Genomic DNA, 14,641 nt, shown 5'->3' with positions numbered 1-14,641 from the left:
CGTGCATTGCGTAATACTAGCGTCTACTTAATTACATATATCGAACTTGGCACCACACTGCACACGAATGGCGTATATAGTGTCAGCATTATCTAGTTTTCTGATTCAGACCCCGTAATAAAACAAAATCTCATTGTGGGCAATGTAGCTTTTGTCTGGACCAAGGATCTAGCAACAGATACATGTGTGGTTATTATTGGATATATGATGAGTATTGCCCCAGTGCACCCCAGACCTTGACCACGCTGTCGAAACCTGTAACTAAATGACGTGGAAAAAGTACTAAAATGTAGTTCGAAGCTATAAAATAAAGCAAGAAATGATTGTCATCGGTTGCACGTAACGTTATGTATGAAGACGCCAGGAAAGACATGACAACTTTTACAATGCTGGGTTCTGTATTCTGTTGCGTATTGCTATAAGATCATGGTACAACAAATGGGTTTCCCAGTTCTTAAATATTGAGAGGAGTAAAGCAGCTGCCGAACTTTGCGCATGTCTGTCCACAGGGGCATGTGTCGTGACACTGTAACACGCCACTTCGTCAATGATTCGCAACAAACTCCATGGCCCTAGATAACGCGGACCGCCCCGGGTGCGGCCCACACTCTAAATCTGATTACGGCTATTGTGCCTCTTCGAAGATAAAAACGGCTATTTTATGCGTTCTTTCCGAAAATCTGAGGCGGCACAAATCGTCCCAGCTTTTATAGTTGTAACAGCAATATAAATCCAATTGTGACACATATTCCGTCACAGGGGTGGCATCCATTGTATTGCTCTCTAGACCAAAGCGTGCTCGGCGAACGCAATGCATCCAGGACAGGTCCTGGTCGCACGTCACAGCAAACGACAAGGCACACGTGACCTTAAAGATGGCGGCGCCCGTGATAGGCGGCCAAACCGCTTGTACACAATGCGGTTGTTGTTTCTGCGCAACGTTTTGGATGTCTTTCGATCACGGTAATTATTTTTATCCGATAATCTCGCAGTAAAACGCGCAGTTCTACACATAAGGCCTCGTATTGTTGACGACTTCCAAAGATGTGAGAACGACCGCGCGTTAAAACTCATTGAGCCGATCCGATGTACTTAAATTAAGGAGAAATGGGCTACCATGTTGCAGAAGAAGCACCGCATAGCTTACGCTGGCAAAATACGTTCATCTGTTGGCGTTATGACGACGGTAATAAGTCGGTAAGCGGCAAAACGACATGTAAACAAAGTCACATGACCTCAAAATTACGTTTTTTATGACATGCGATCAGGACAAGATGGCAGTTTTGGCAAAAGCACCCGCTTGAGGGTACACTGTAACCGTTTTCACACCTTTAAAGGTGTAATAATGTGCATGACGCACGCCTTTTAAGGTGTAATTTTCCTAATTTGATAATGGACTATGGTTGTGCACGAGTTTTCTCTGCTCGCCTTTGTCCGTTCACCAAATATTCACACATTAAAAATGTCAACACTGTTGAACAGTATTGTTGTCACTTACACGTGCACGAGAATCGGTAGCGATGCATTAGCATGGACCTACGCATCAAAGATATAATGAAAGCAAGATTCGCGCTGTACCTGAACTTTTGTAATGCTCTCTTAATTTTGTAAAATATCGTCCTGAAAGTACAATGTTAGGCAACCAGATTTGATGTGCATGGCGCACAGCCTTAAAGATGCCATAACGTTTACAGTGTAGTTACAACAATGGCGGGTTCGTGTCACCCCTGTGTATTCCGTGGCACGGTATCCGATCAGGGGAATGTGCTGCTTGTTGTGCCGTCTATTTTGGCGTGCTGACGCTTGTTGTTCTCTCTCCCTCTTGTACATTTCCCTTCCCCACCTCCCCACCGTCGCCCCCGCGAGCTGGCTGGGAGGAAAGCGCTGCGGGGTACGAATGCGCGACAGAATAATGCCGCACTGATTTTGTTGTGATTAGCTAACTGTGTCAATAGACTGCATTCCTTAACGGTCAGTGCAGCGTAACTATAGTCCATGATCATCGTAAGAGAAGGAGTCTAAAAGAAAGCAAAGTTTTCATCGTGTCCGGCGCGGACAACAAGAATCGGCTCTTCTCATCCACGGCACGGCAGTCAGTAGTAGAGCGGGAGAGGTTCGCAGAACCGAAGATACTGGTGACCATCGGTACCTACCGCTCTAGATAGGAAGGTATTTGGAGCAAGATCGTTCGCGCCAAGGAGGAGCGCGCACCAAGACCGCCCCGCGCGTTTCGCGGCCGCGCGTCGCGTAGAGAGGGGTTTCCTTCTCACATTCGAGCATGCATGAACATGCAAAGTACATAACCACCAACCAAAATGTTATTGCCCGCCCATCTTATTCCCTCTCCGGCCCAGTTCAAACAAACAAACAAACACTCTTCCATGGAGTGGACTTCCTCACTCAGGATGTATTGCCTGAGTGAGGAAGTCCACTCCATGGAAGAGTGTTTGTTTGTTTGTTTGTTTGTTTGTTTATGAGGAGAAGAGAGGTTGACCATGCTCAGCAGGCCTGTTTCATCTCCCCATGCTTCCCCTTAACATAGCGTACTTTCCTTCTCGCGTCCAGACATGCAAGCAACAGACATACACATTTGTACAAGTGAAAATATTTTATTAATCTAAAGTACTAGCAATCAGCATAGAGAGGTGTAAAGTTGAAACGAACAATTTCTGCAGGCAACATTCACATCCTACACACACACACTACAAATTTTATGATATCGTAATATCTGCAGTTAAACCAATTTAATATCAAATGGATAGATTCGATAACTCGAGCGCGCAGACAATCGCTTCCCCAGAGCAGATAATATTTATTAAAGAACCTTCAGGAACACAATTTTTAATTAAGGAAGAGATTCTTAGCCCATACAATAATAATTAAAATTAAAATTTCTACCATAACAAGTCTGAGCTTCTTCTATGTGACCTCCATCTTCATGTTGTAAATCAACATAAAAAAATCATACATGTAAATAATTAATTATTCCATGCTCAAATCATTTCAATGCTATTAAATACGAGTCATTTCGATTGAAGAGTACAACAGGGGGGACACGCCGCACCACCCAGGAAAGCACTAATTAAACAAACAATAGTTAACACTGTCGGAGGGACATCATTAGCACAACTTTTAATTAAAGAATCTTTAACTTCGAAGCTTGCTATCAATACGAACTGAGCTAGGACGAATGCCGAGGAACGCGAACTATATAGGGAGGACAATTTTCATTGATATGAAAGATGATACAGCCCGCACTTTCTTGTGCATTCAGAATCATTACATGTACACACATTAAATACAATTCCGACTCACATTTACGCATTTTTGCCGAACATTTCCATGAGAAGAACACAGTGACACACACACGCACACACACAAGCTCAGATAAACTTATTTCCTGACCCCAGCCCGCTAGAACCGGTTTCACCTCTCCTTTCACACATCCCTCTTTCACTCTTTTCTCGAAACGCGCGGGAGATCTCCCTCAACCCCAATCGACGATTCCATCCCAAAGTCAAAATAGATATTGGGTGCCTTCATCATTAGAGTGAAGGATGATATCAAACCACAAGTAACACCATAAATGCAACGACTGATCTTGCTGTTATATGAAGGCGATATTTTTTTTTATTATCCTAATTGAACAATATACAATGATCACAAATACTCTATATGTAAGCATCTTCATAGTGGCCAATTCGAATTTTGTTGTAACTCACACCCCCGTTTTGTTTGTTTGTTTGTTTGTTTATCAGATCACCATCACAAATAGGTGTAAGGAAATAATAATTAACTGCTTATATTAATCGAAAGCTACCAAATACGAATCTACCAAGTGAAGAGCAAAACGCAGGAACATGTGGATAGTTGGAGAAGTAGAATCAGACACACGATCACAGCAACAATTATCATTAGACAACACTACAAATATTATGCTAAAAAGAGGAGCACAAGTTATGAACATGTATATAGATGGAGAAAGTATGGGGGAGTGAAATCAGACACACAGAGAATCGTAGCAACAATTAGCAATAGTCAATGCGTAAAGATTTAATAATAATTATCTACGTATATTAATCGAAGGCTACCAAATACGAATCTCTCAAGTGAAGAGCAAAACACAGGAACATGTAGATAGTCTGGAGGAGTAGAATCAAACACAGAGAATCGTAGCAACAATTATCAATAGTCAATGTTAGAAATAACATGCTAACAGGGGAACATCGAATAATCATTAAAGGGATAGAATCACGGCGAGCAGTCATAGAGGTAACTAAAACAATCAACAGTCAATGCTAAAAACTGTCACAGGGATATTATTAACACAACTTTTGATTAAAGTAGAGTTAACTTTTATGCACGCTGTCATTGCGACCTGACCTAGGGCAAACACCAAGCAACACGAATTTCTATAGCAGGACAGTGTTCATCAATCTGAAAGAGGCTACAGAGCCTACATTCTTTTACATTCGGCATCATTACATGTGCACAGAGTAAACGCAATTTTGACTCACATTCTCGGATTTTGTTGAATATTTCCATGAGAAGGACAAAATAGCCTACACACAGAGACAAGTTCACTGTCCCCCAGTCCCTACAGAACCGGTTTCCCCCGTCTTTTCATTTGTCCCTCTCCATTCTTTTCTGGAAACCTACGGGAGAGGTCCCCCACCGCAACCTACGGTTTCCCCATGGCCGAAATTCCTATTGCATGGCAAAGCAGTGGACTGAAGGATGATATCAACGCACAAGTAACGTCATAGATTTTTTAATAATACGATGGGTAAAAGCAAATGACATACTTTAATTGAACGTAGAATCCCCAAGTGAAGAAGTTGTAACACAGAGTAAACATCATCGCTTTTCTTTGCTTTTTCTCTCTGTAGCATTCATTATCACTACAAATTTTAAATATACTCATACCGTTTTTTTAACGTTATGGATAAACAACCGCTTCACATGTATCGAATCATTATTCTCTCCCTTAATCAGGAGCATAAATTTGAAAATGAAAGAACATAATACATATATAAGCTTACTTTTGTTTTTTTTATTTTTTTGAGCTGTTTCATGCCTTCGAAGACTATTTCAAGACAACTGCCAAAATAGTCCAATGCATAATTGAAAGAATGAGCGAGACCTCATTTATCAACATATAATGTAAGGATCACTGTCCCAAATTTACATCACATGATACAAATGCAACGAAAGCAGGTAAAATGAGAACAACGAACATGACCATTTAATGATGGGAAGCTCTTTTTTGTATACTTAGACAGTCATGAACAGCCTATGTCAGGAACTGATTTTCTGGCGGTGAAATGACAAACCATATGCATATTTAAGCAACAAACATGTATTTTTCATTGAGCTACAAGAACGAGCTGGGCTGGAAATATTCCTACAAAGCCCACGAGTTCTCTCATGTATTCCTCGCTGCATGCAAGCAACCTTGTCTCAGTTGTGAGGAGGCACAGACAAAACCTTTCTGGCTGGCTACAACACAATTGACCATAAGCTCCCCATCCCGTCAACAATAGAACGTGGAGATGTACGGTCTTTTTACGACTTCAAACGCCCGAAGGATGGAAGTAATTGATGTTGGGGGAGAATCGGTACACAGGATGACGATAAAATTATCTCCACACATACCTCAAACCAACGCTTTTTCTTCTTTACACATTACTATCATGTTTCAAGCTTAACAAAAAAACTCAATCGAAAATATTTTTGAGTGTCAAAACAGACCAACCAATGCTATATGAGGAAGAACTGTTTACATCAGCATATGGACTCAACAAGACAAGCAAGACGACCGAAAGCTTTGTGAAGCTTCTAAAGCAACTGTGAAAATAAACAATTCCACAGCTGAAAAAAAAGAACGAGTATAGATTATTTTCTCTATACATCGCAAGTCAATGAATGTTCAACTGGAATCTTGTAAACTACTCCACTTCTTTGCCAATCAACCAAAAGAATTTGATTACATTAGAAGGAGAACACATAATTATTAATCATCTTTTCCAAATCGTACGGAGATTCATAGAGATGCCCCCCAAATGCCACAGGCGAGGCCTCTGTTGGAATCAGCGCGCAGACGAAATAGTGTTCTCACATATATTTCTTGTAAACTGCTCTAACTTTGCCCATCATCCAAATGAATTTGATTTCATTAGAAGGAGACAATGTAGTAATTTTAGACAAGCACCCAGAATGGCTTAATTTAGAACTCGTGAAAATAGATGATTATCATCTATAACGGTCTTTCAAATTCAAGATAGTATGCAGGTACACATAAATACCCTAAATACTGCAATTGAATCCGTTTTCTTTTTTCTTCACTTCTAGAGAATCAGCATTCAGAGGGAATAGTGTTCCTACACAAAACTATTGTCACATGTTAACATTGTCGTTAAGGCATTTTTCATCCTAGTAATCTAGTGTTGACATTAGAACATTCTCACTTTTATGTGTGCGAAAACTCATATTTACTTTATATTTAAAACTCACTTTTATGTGTGCGAACGCACATCATTCCAATGCAGTTGCCTCTTCAAGTTTGCTTCAGTTGCTTCAGTTTAATCATATCTTCTTAATCAAGCTTCTTCTTAATCATATCGTCGGTTATCGACAAAATTCTATGTCAGTGTGACCTTCGTGTCCTCTTGTCGTCGATGTATCAGTCACATCACTAAGGCTTGTATATTGCTAAAATCGCACTCTTCGTAAATGTATTCGTAACCTGGAACAGAGGCCTTTTAATAATAATAACTGGAGGTTTACGTCGCGAGGCAATTGAGATGCAAAGGCCTTTTGTGATTACACATCCTTTGACATGCTCACCATGTTGAAATGATTGTCATGAATGAGATTGGATGTCGACCATGAAATCACTTTTTCCGTCCACTATATTGTTGTTGCTTTAAGACATCCAGATTAGATATTGTTGCAAGTTTTCGCACACATAAAAGTGAGAATGTTCTAATGTCAACACTAGATTACTAGGATGAAAAATGCCTTAACGACAATGTTAACATGTGACAATAGTTTTGTGTAGGAACACTATTCCCTCTGAATGCTGATTCTCTAAAAGTGAAGAAAAAAGGAAACGGATTCAATTGCAGTATTTAGGGTATTTATGTGTACCTGCATACTATCTTGAATTTGAAAGACCGTTATAGATGATAATCATCTATTTTCACGAGTTCTAAATTAAGCCGTTCTGGGTGTTTGTCTAAAATTACTGCATTGTCTCCTTCTAATGAAATCAAATTCATTTGGATGATGGGCAAAGTTAGAGCAGTTTACAAGAAATATATATGAGAACACTATTTCGGCTGCGCGCTGATTCCAACAGAGGCCTCGACTGTGGCATTTGGGGAGCATCTCTATGAATCTCCGTACGATTTGGAAAAGATGATTAATAATTATGTGTTCTCCTTCTAATGCAATCAAATTCTTTTGGTTGATTGGCAAAGAAGTGGAGTAGTTTACAAGATTCCAGTTGAACATTCATTGACTTGCGATGTATAGAGAAAATAATCTATACTCGTTCTTTTTTTTCAGCTGTGGAATTGTTTATTTTCACAGTTGCTTTAGAAGCTTCACAAAGCTTTCGCTCGTCCTGCTTGTCTTTTTAGTCCATATGCTGATGTAAACAGTTTTTCCTCATATAGCATTGGTTGGTCTGTTTTGACACTCAAAAATATTTTCGATTGAGTTTTTTTGTTAAACTTGAAACATGATAGTAATGTGTAAAGAAGAAAATGCGTTCGTTTGAGGTATGTGTGGAGAAAATTTTATCGTCATCCTGTGTACCGATTCTCCCCAACATCAATTACTTCCATCCTTGGGGCGTTTGAAGTCGTAAAAAGACCGTACATCTCCACGTTCTATTGTTGACGGGATGGGGAGCTTATGGTCAATTGTGTTGTAGCCAGCTAGAAAGGTTTTGTCTGTGCCTCCTCACAACTGAGACAAGGTTGCTTGCATGCAGCGAGGAATACATGAGAGAACTCGTGGGCTTTGTAGGAATATTTCCAGCCCAGCTCGTTCTTGTAGGTCAATGAAAAATACATGTTTGTTGCTTAGATATGCATATGGTTTGTCATTTCACCGCCAGAAAATCAGTTCCTGACATAGGCTGTTTATTACTGTCTAAGTATACAAAAAAGAGCTTCCCATCATTAAATGGTCATGTTCGTTGTTCTCATTTTACCTGCTTTCGTTGCATTTGTATCATGTGATGTAAATTTGGGACAGTGATCCTTACATTATATGTTGATAAATGAGGTGTCGCTCATTCTTTCAATTATGCATTGGACTATTTTGGCAGTTGTCTTGAAATAGTCTTCGAAGGCATGAAACAGCTCAAAAAAATAAAAAAAACAAAAGTAAGCTTATAGATGTATTATGTTCTTTCATTTTCAAATTTATGCTCCTGATTAAGGGAGAGAATAATGATTCGATACATGTGAAGCGGTTGTTTATCCATAACGTTAAAAAAACGGTATGAGTATATTTAAAATTTGTAGTGATAATGAATGCTACAGAGAGAAAAAGCAAAGAAAAGCGATGATGTTTACTCTGTGTTACAACTTCTTCACTTGGGGATTCTACGTTCAATTAAAGTATGTCATTTGCTTTTACCCATCGTATTATTAAAAAATCTATGACGTTACTTGTGCGTTGATATCATCCTTCAGTCCACTGCTTTGCCATGCAATAGGAATTTCGGCCATGGGGAAACCGTAGGTTGCGGTGGGGGACCTCTCCCGTAGGTTTCCAGAAAAGAATGGAGAGGGACAAATGAAAAGACGGGGAAAACCGGTTCTGTAGGGACTGGGGGACAGTGAACTTGTCTCTGTGTGTAGGCTATTTTGTCCTTCTCATGGAAATATTCAACAAAATCCGAGAATGTGAGTCAAAATTGCGTTTACTCTGTGCACATGTAATGATCCCGAATGCAAAAGAATGTAGGCTCTGTAGCCTCTTTCAGATTGATGAACACTGTCCTGCTATAGAAATTCGTGTCGCTTGGTGTTTGCCCTAGGTCAGGTCGCAATGACAGCGTGCATAAAAGTTAACTCTACTTTAATCAAAAGTTGTGTTAATAATATCCCTCTGACAGTTTTTAGCATTGACTATTGATTGTTTTAGTTACCTCTATGACTGCTCGCCGTGATTCTATCCCTTTAATGATTATTCGATGTTCCCCTGTTAGCATGTTATTTCTAACATTGACTATTGATAATTGTTGCTACGATTCTGTGTGTTTGATTCTACTCCTCCAGACTATCTACATGTTCCTGTGTTTTGCTCTTCACTTGACAGATTCGTATTTGGTAGCCTTCGATTAATATACGTAGATAATTATTATTAATTCTTTACGCATTGACTATTGCTAATTGTTGCTACGATTCTGTGTGTCTGATTTCACTCCCCCATACTTTCTCCATCTATATACATGTTCATAACTTGTGCTCCTCTTTTTAGCATAATATTTGTAGTGTTGACTAATGATAATTGTTGCTGTGATCGTGTGTCTGATTCTACTTCTCCAACTATCCACATGTTCCTGCGTTTTGCTCTTCACTTGGTAGATTCGTATTTGGTAGCTTTCGATTAATATAAGCAGTTAATTATTATTTCCTTACACCTATTTGTGATGGTGATCTGATAAACAAACAAACAAACAAAACGGGGGTGTGAGTTAAAACAAAATTCGAATTGGCCACTATGAAGATGCTTACATATAGAGTATTTGTGATCATTGTATATTGTTCAATTAGGATAATAAAAAAAATATCGCCTTCATATAACAGCAAGATCAGTCGTTGCATTTATGGTGTTACTTGTGGTTTGATATCATCCTTCACTCTAATGATGATGGCACCCAATATCTATTTTGACTTTGGGATGGAATCGTCGATTGGGGTTGAGGGAGATCTCCCGCGCGTTTCGAGGAAAGAGTGAAAAAGGGATGTGTGAAAGGAGAGGTGAAACCGGTTCTAGCGGACTGGGGTCAGGAAATAAGTTTATCTGAGCTTGTGTGTGTGCGTGTGTGTGTGTGTCACTGTGTTCTTCTCATGGAAATGTTGGGCAAAAATGCGTAAATGTGAGTCGGAATTGTATTTAATGTGTGTACATGTAATGATTCTTAATGCACAAGAAAGTGCGGGCTGTATCATCTTTCATATCAATGAAAATTGTCCTCCCTATATAGTTCGCGTTCCTCGGCATTCGTCCTAGCTCAGTTCGTATTGATAGCAAGCTTCGAAGTTAAAGATTTTTTAATTAAGAATTGTGCTAATGATGTCCCTCCGACAGTGTTAACAGTAGTAGTGTATCAGCTCAAGTAGCCGGCAAGTCACACAGTCGCCTGGACGCCATTAATTAGCAATTAGAGCTAATTGGGACCCCCCACATTAATCAGGACCCACCAGGGAGTCATTACACTAATTGGGGACCATCTAAGACACGTCCAGACCACTGTGTGAGTTGCCGGCTACTTGAGCTGATAAAAAATAAAAAAATAGGTAGAAAATAAAATAAAAAGATAGAGATAGAGTGGAGAGAAGGAGTTTAGTTGAAGATCAACGACGCCATCTTGTAGAAAGCGGTCCGGAACGGCCGCTGACTGTCGCTGGGCGACGGAGCACGGAGGCAGGTTGCAAAGCATCGCAGCACCAGTTCCGGACATCCTGTGACGTCAGCTGTGACGTCATCATGGCATGTCTGGGCAAGTTAGGACAGCTCTGGACATGCAAGGAGAAAAACACTCGTAATACAGAGGCTGGGAAAGCAAGAGTATGCAAACCATCAATAGCTAACAAGAAAATAGAACTAGTTACACAACAAATGATCCCACCACAACAGGAGCGCAGAACCAGAAACTGACTCGTAATGCTTTTTTATCCTGTATAAAGCCCCGCAGCTGCACCCCCTAGCGGTTACTTTCTCAACTAATCTCACAACAAAATTATTAAGAATCACGCCAGCGCTACTGCCGTTCCCAAGGCAGAAGATGATATAAAATGCCGGGGATGCCCGGACAACAGCAACCAGCACTGGCACGAATATCGCAAACAAAGCGGGAACAAAGTTGATGAAAGGCGCACGTCTGCTTTCTGCGACAGCCGGAGAGAAACTGACTAGGGCGCCGCTCCGCGGCCGCTACGCATACGCGCTCCTAGCGCCCTCTGGGGCGACCACCTCCGAGAGGCTAAGAGTGAACAGCATTCCTGCGCCCTCTTCTCTCGTTGCTCATTGGTCGTGAGGCTAAGTGAGAAAGGCACGAAAATCATAAACAAAGCGGGAACAAAGTTGACGAAAGCATTAGTTACACAACGAATCACCTCACCACAGCAGGAGCGCAGACCGATGCGACTGCTCTCCGTGACAACCAGCCAGAAACTGAGCGAGCGCGGGGAGCGCACGTCTGCTTTCTGCGACAGCCGGAGAGAAACTGACTGGGGCACCCCTCCGCGGCCGCTACGCATACGCGCTCCTAGCGCCCTCTGGGGCAACCACCTCCGAGAGGCTAAGAGTGAAGAGCATTCCTGCGCCCCCTGCTGGCATTTCTCATTGGTCGTGAGGCTAAGGGAGAAGAGCATTCCTGCGCCCCCTGCTGGCCGTTCTCATTGGTCGTGACGTCATCCTATTGTCTCAGGGCTACCCTGTTTTTTTCCACTAATGCTCCTTTGGTCAATCTACAATGAAGCCACAGTATGACGTCATCATGCACCTGCGTGGCTCAAGGACGCGTACGCTCTAGACAGGGGACCTATTATTTATTGAATCACTATCCCATGATTATTTCCTTTATTCTTCTATAACGATTGAATAGGAAACTATTGCAGAAGAGCACCATGCATGAAAGCTGATCGTAGGAATTCCAAAGTCTTACTAAATGAGACTTGCAAAAGAACAAAATATCCTAACACGTAACTCCATCAACGACAAATAAGAGGACTAGGCACTCAACAAATCAACACAGAGTACGGGTAACCAGGAGCGCAGAACTCAGGGCAGCACTATCGTCAAGACAACAATGTTCCTTGTCAAAAGAGAAAAAAATACTAAGCGTCAACAAAGGAAAGCATGCATATCGGGGCACGTCAGGACAAATTGTACGACTGCTGGGCAACAGAGGAAAACAAACACTTGAACAGAGTGAAAAAGGCACTCACCATCATTTTTCCTGTTCACAGCATTCCCTCATTGTAAATCCGCTCGTCACAAAATCCTCCTGCATCGTCGAACACCATTCACCAGTGACGAACCACATCCGCACCCAATCAGAGGCAGACAGAACCCCACCGAAGCTACGCTCTTCCACTGACGGCCAACGCCAGGAGCAGAATTTGCATGTCGAGACCCGTCAGTGTCCAAGAGAGAAGTGAATCCTTGCGCCCCCTGCTGGCGGTTCTCATTGGTCGTGACGTCATCCTATTGTCTCAGGGCTACCCTGTTTTTTTCAACTAATGCTCCTTTGGTCAATCTGCAGTGAAGCCACGGTATGACGTCATCATGCACCTGCGTGGCTCAAGGACGCGTGCGCTCTAGACAGGGGACCTATTATTTATTGAATCACTATCCCAAGATTATTTCCTTTACTCTTCTATAACGATTGAATAGGAAACTATTGCAGAAGAGCACCATGCATGAAAGCTGATCGTAGGAATTCCAAAGTCTTACTAAATGAGACTTGCAAAAGAACAAAATATCCTAACACGTAACTCCATCAACGACAAATAAGAGGACTAGGCACTCAACAAATCAACACAGAGTACGGGTAACCAGGAGCGCAGAACTCAGGGCAGCACTATCGTCAAGACAACAATGTTCCTTGTCAAAAGAGAAAAAAATACTAAGCGTCAACAAAGGAAAGCATGCATATCGGGGCACGTCAGGACAAATTGTACGACTGCTGGGCAACAGAGGAAAACAAACACTTGAACAGAGTGAAAAAGGCACTCACCATCATTTTTCCTGTTCACAGCATTCCCTCATTGTAAATCCGCTTGTCACAAAATCCACCTGCATCGTCGAACACCATTCACCAGTGACGAACCACATCCGCACCCCATCAGAGGCAGACAGAACCCCACCGAAGCTACGCTCTTCCACTGACGGCCAACGCCAGGAGCAGCATTTGTGTGTCGAGACCCGTCAGTGTCCAAGAGAGAAGTGAATCCTTGCGCCCCCTGCTGGCGGTTCTCATTGGTCGTGACGTCATCCTATTGTCTCAGGGCTACCCTGTGTTTTTCCACTAATGCTCCTTTGGTCAATCTGCAGTGAAGCCACGGTATGACGTCATCATGCACCTGCGTGGCTCAAGGACGCGTGCGCTCTAGACAGGGGACCTATTATTTATTGAATCACTATCCCAAGATTATTTCCTTTATTCTTCTATAACGATTGCATAGGAAACTATTGCAGAAGAGCACCATAGACAAGAGGAGATTGTAGCATTTCATTCCCAAAGTCTTACTGTACAGGAAAAAAAAATGGTTCAGCAAGACATAAAGTCACACACCTGTCCCCCTCGCGGTTACTCTCTGAACTAAATGAATCGCAAATTATTAAGAATAGCTCTACTCCCATTCAAGGCAGCACTATCGTCAAGAATATGCCTTGTACAAAAAGAAAAAAAACTACATGTAGAAGGAAAGCATGTCAGAACAAGCCCAGGCATGTCAGCACATGTTTGTCAGACAAGGGGGGAAAAAGCGGAAAGAAACAAAGAAGGAAACCAGCATCAAACTATTTCTAAGCACACGCACTCCTCTTATTCAAAAACAGTGCTCATCATAAATCTGCCCAGGACAATACACACTATTTTTCTATTGCCACACTTTTTTCCAGTAACGGTCAATGCATTGCTACAGACTGCGTGACGTCATCACATCCTGCCTGAAGAAGACACTGACAAAGACTCCTATTATTTATTGAATCGCAAGATTATTTCCTTTGTCCTACTCTTAATGACATTGATTCTCTCAATAAAATTCAACAAAAAAGCACCCCGCATATTAACGATTTTCACCCCAAAGGCTCATCATGGTCATTAGAATTACAGTAAACTGCCACTGCTCTTTTAAAATAATAAGTGAGACCACTCAACATCACCTCCAGGCTTACGTAATACGTGACCCTTTCTATGCTCATACATTCGTTGTCTGAGGCTACACATGCGAGCAAAAAAGGCGCGGAAGCCGGGTGGGCAAAGTTCCATTCGCGCATTGCGAGCATAAAGGCGGGAAAGCCTGGGAGCAAAGTTCTATTCGCGCATTCCAAAGCACAAGACAGAACGCCTTTACGGGAACACGATAGCATTCCTATACTATATTAATGATTATTGCATTGCAGTTTAGAAAAACTACAACTAAACTATAATTTTAGGAGCCCATTAAAGTTCTACTTTCTATGGAAACTATAATTGCCCTAATACTTGGATCGCTACTAATGAAGCGCTCCAATTTTTTCTCTCTTCCCATTTCAGCCTTGTCATGCAGGGAAGCAGACTCATATCCAAAATAATTAATTTACACTGAGGGTGCCGTGCTTCAGGAATTTCTATCCTGCGCTCAGATGCAAGCATTTCTTCACGGATACCTTTAACAGCTGACTTCCT

General features: G+C 41.6%; 1 protein-coding gene across 2 annotated transcripts in view; it reads left to right on the top strand.

Annotated features, from left to right (window-relative positions):
• Positions 1–14,641, top strand: part of LOC135370169 (uncharacterized) — a 113,666-nt gene that overhangs the window by 35,436 nt on the left and 63,589 nt on the right. The window lies entirely within an intron of this gene.

Source organism: Ornithodoros turicata, chromosome 1, assembly GCF_037126465.1.
Source record: "Ornithodoros turicata isolate Travis chromosome 1, ASM3712646v1, whole genome shotgun sequence".
Taxonomy (NCBI): Eukaryota; Metazoa; Arthropoda; class Arachnida; order Ixodida; family Argasidae; genus Ornithodoros; species Ornithodoros turicata.
Note: the sequence above shows the minus strand (reverse complement) of the source record. Positions and strands in the feature narration are given on the sequence as shown.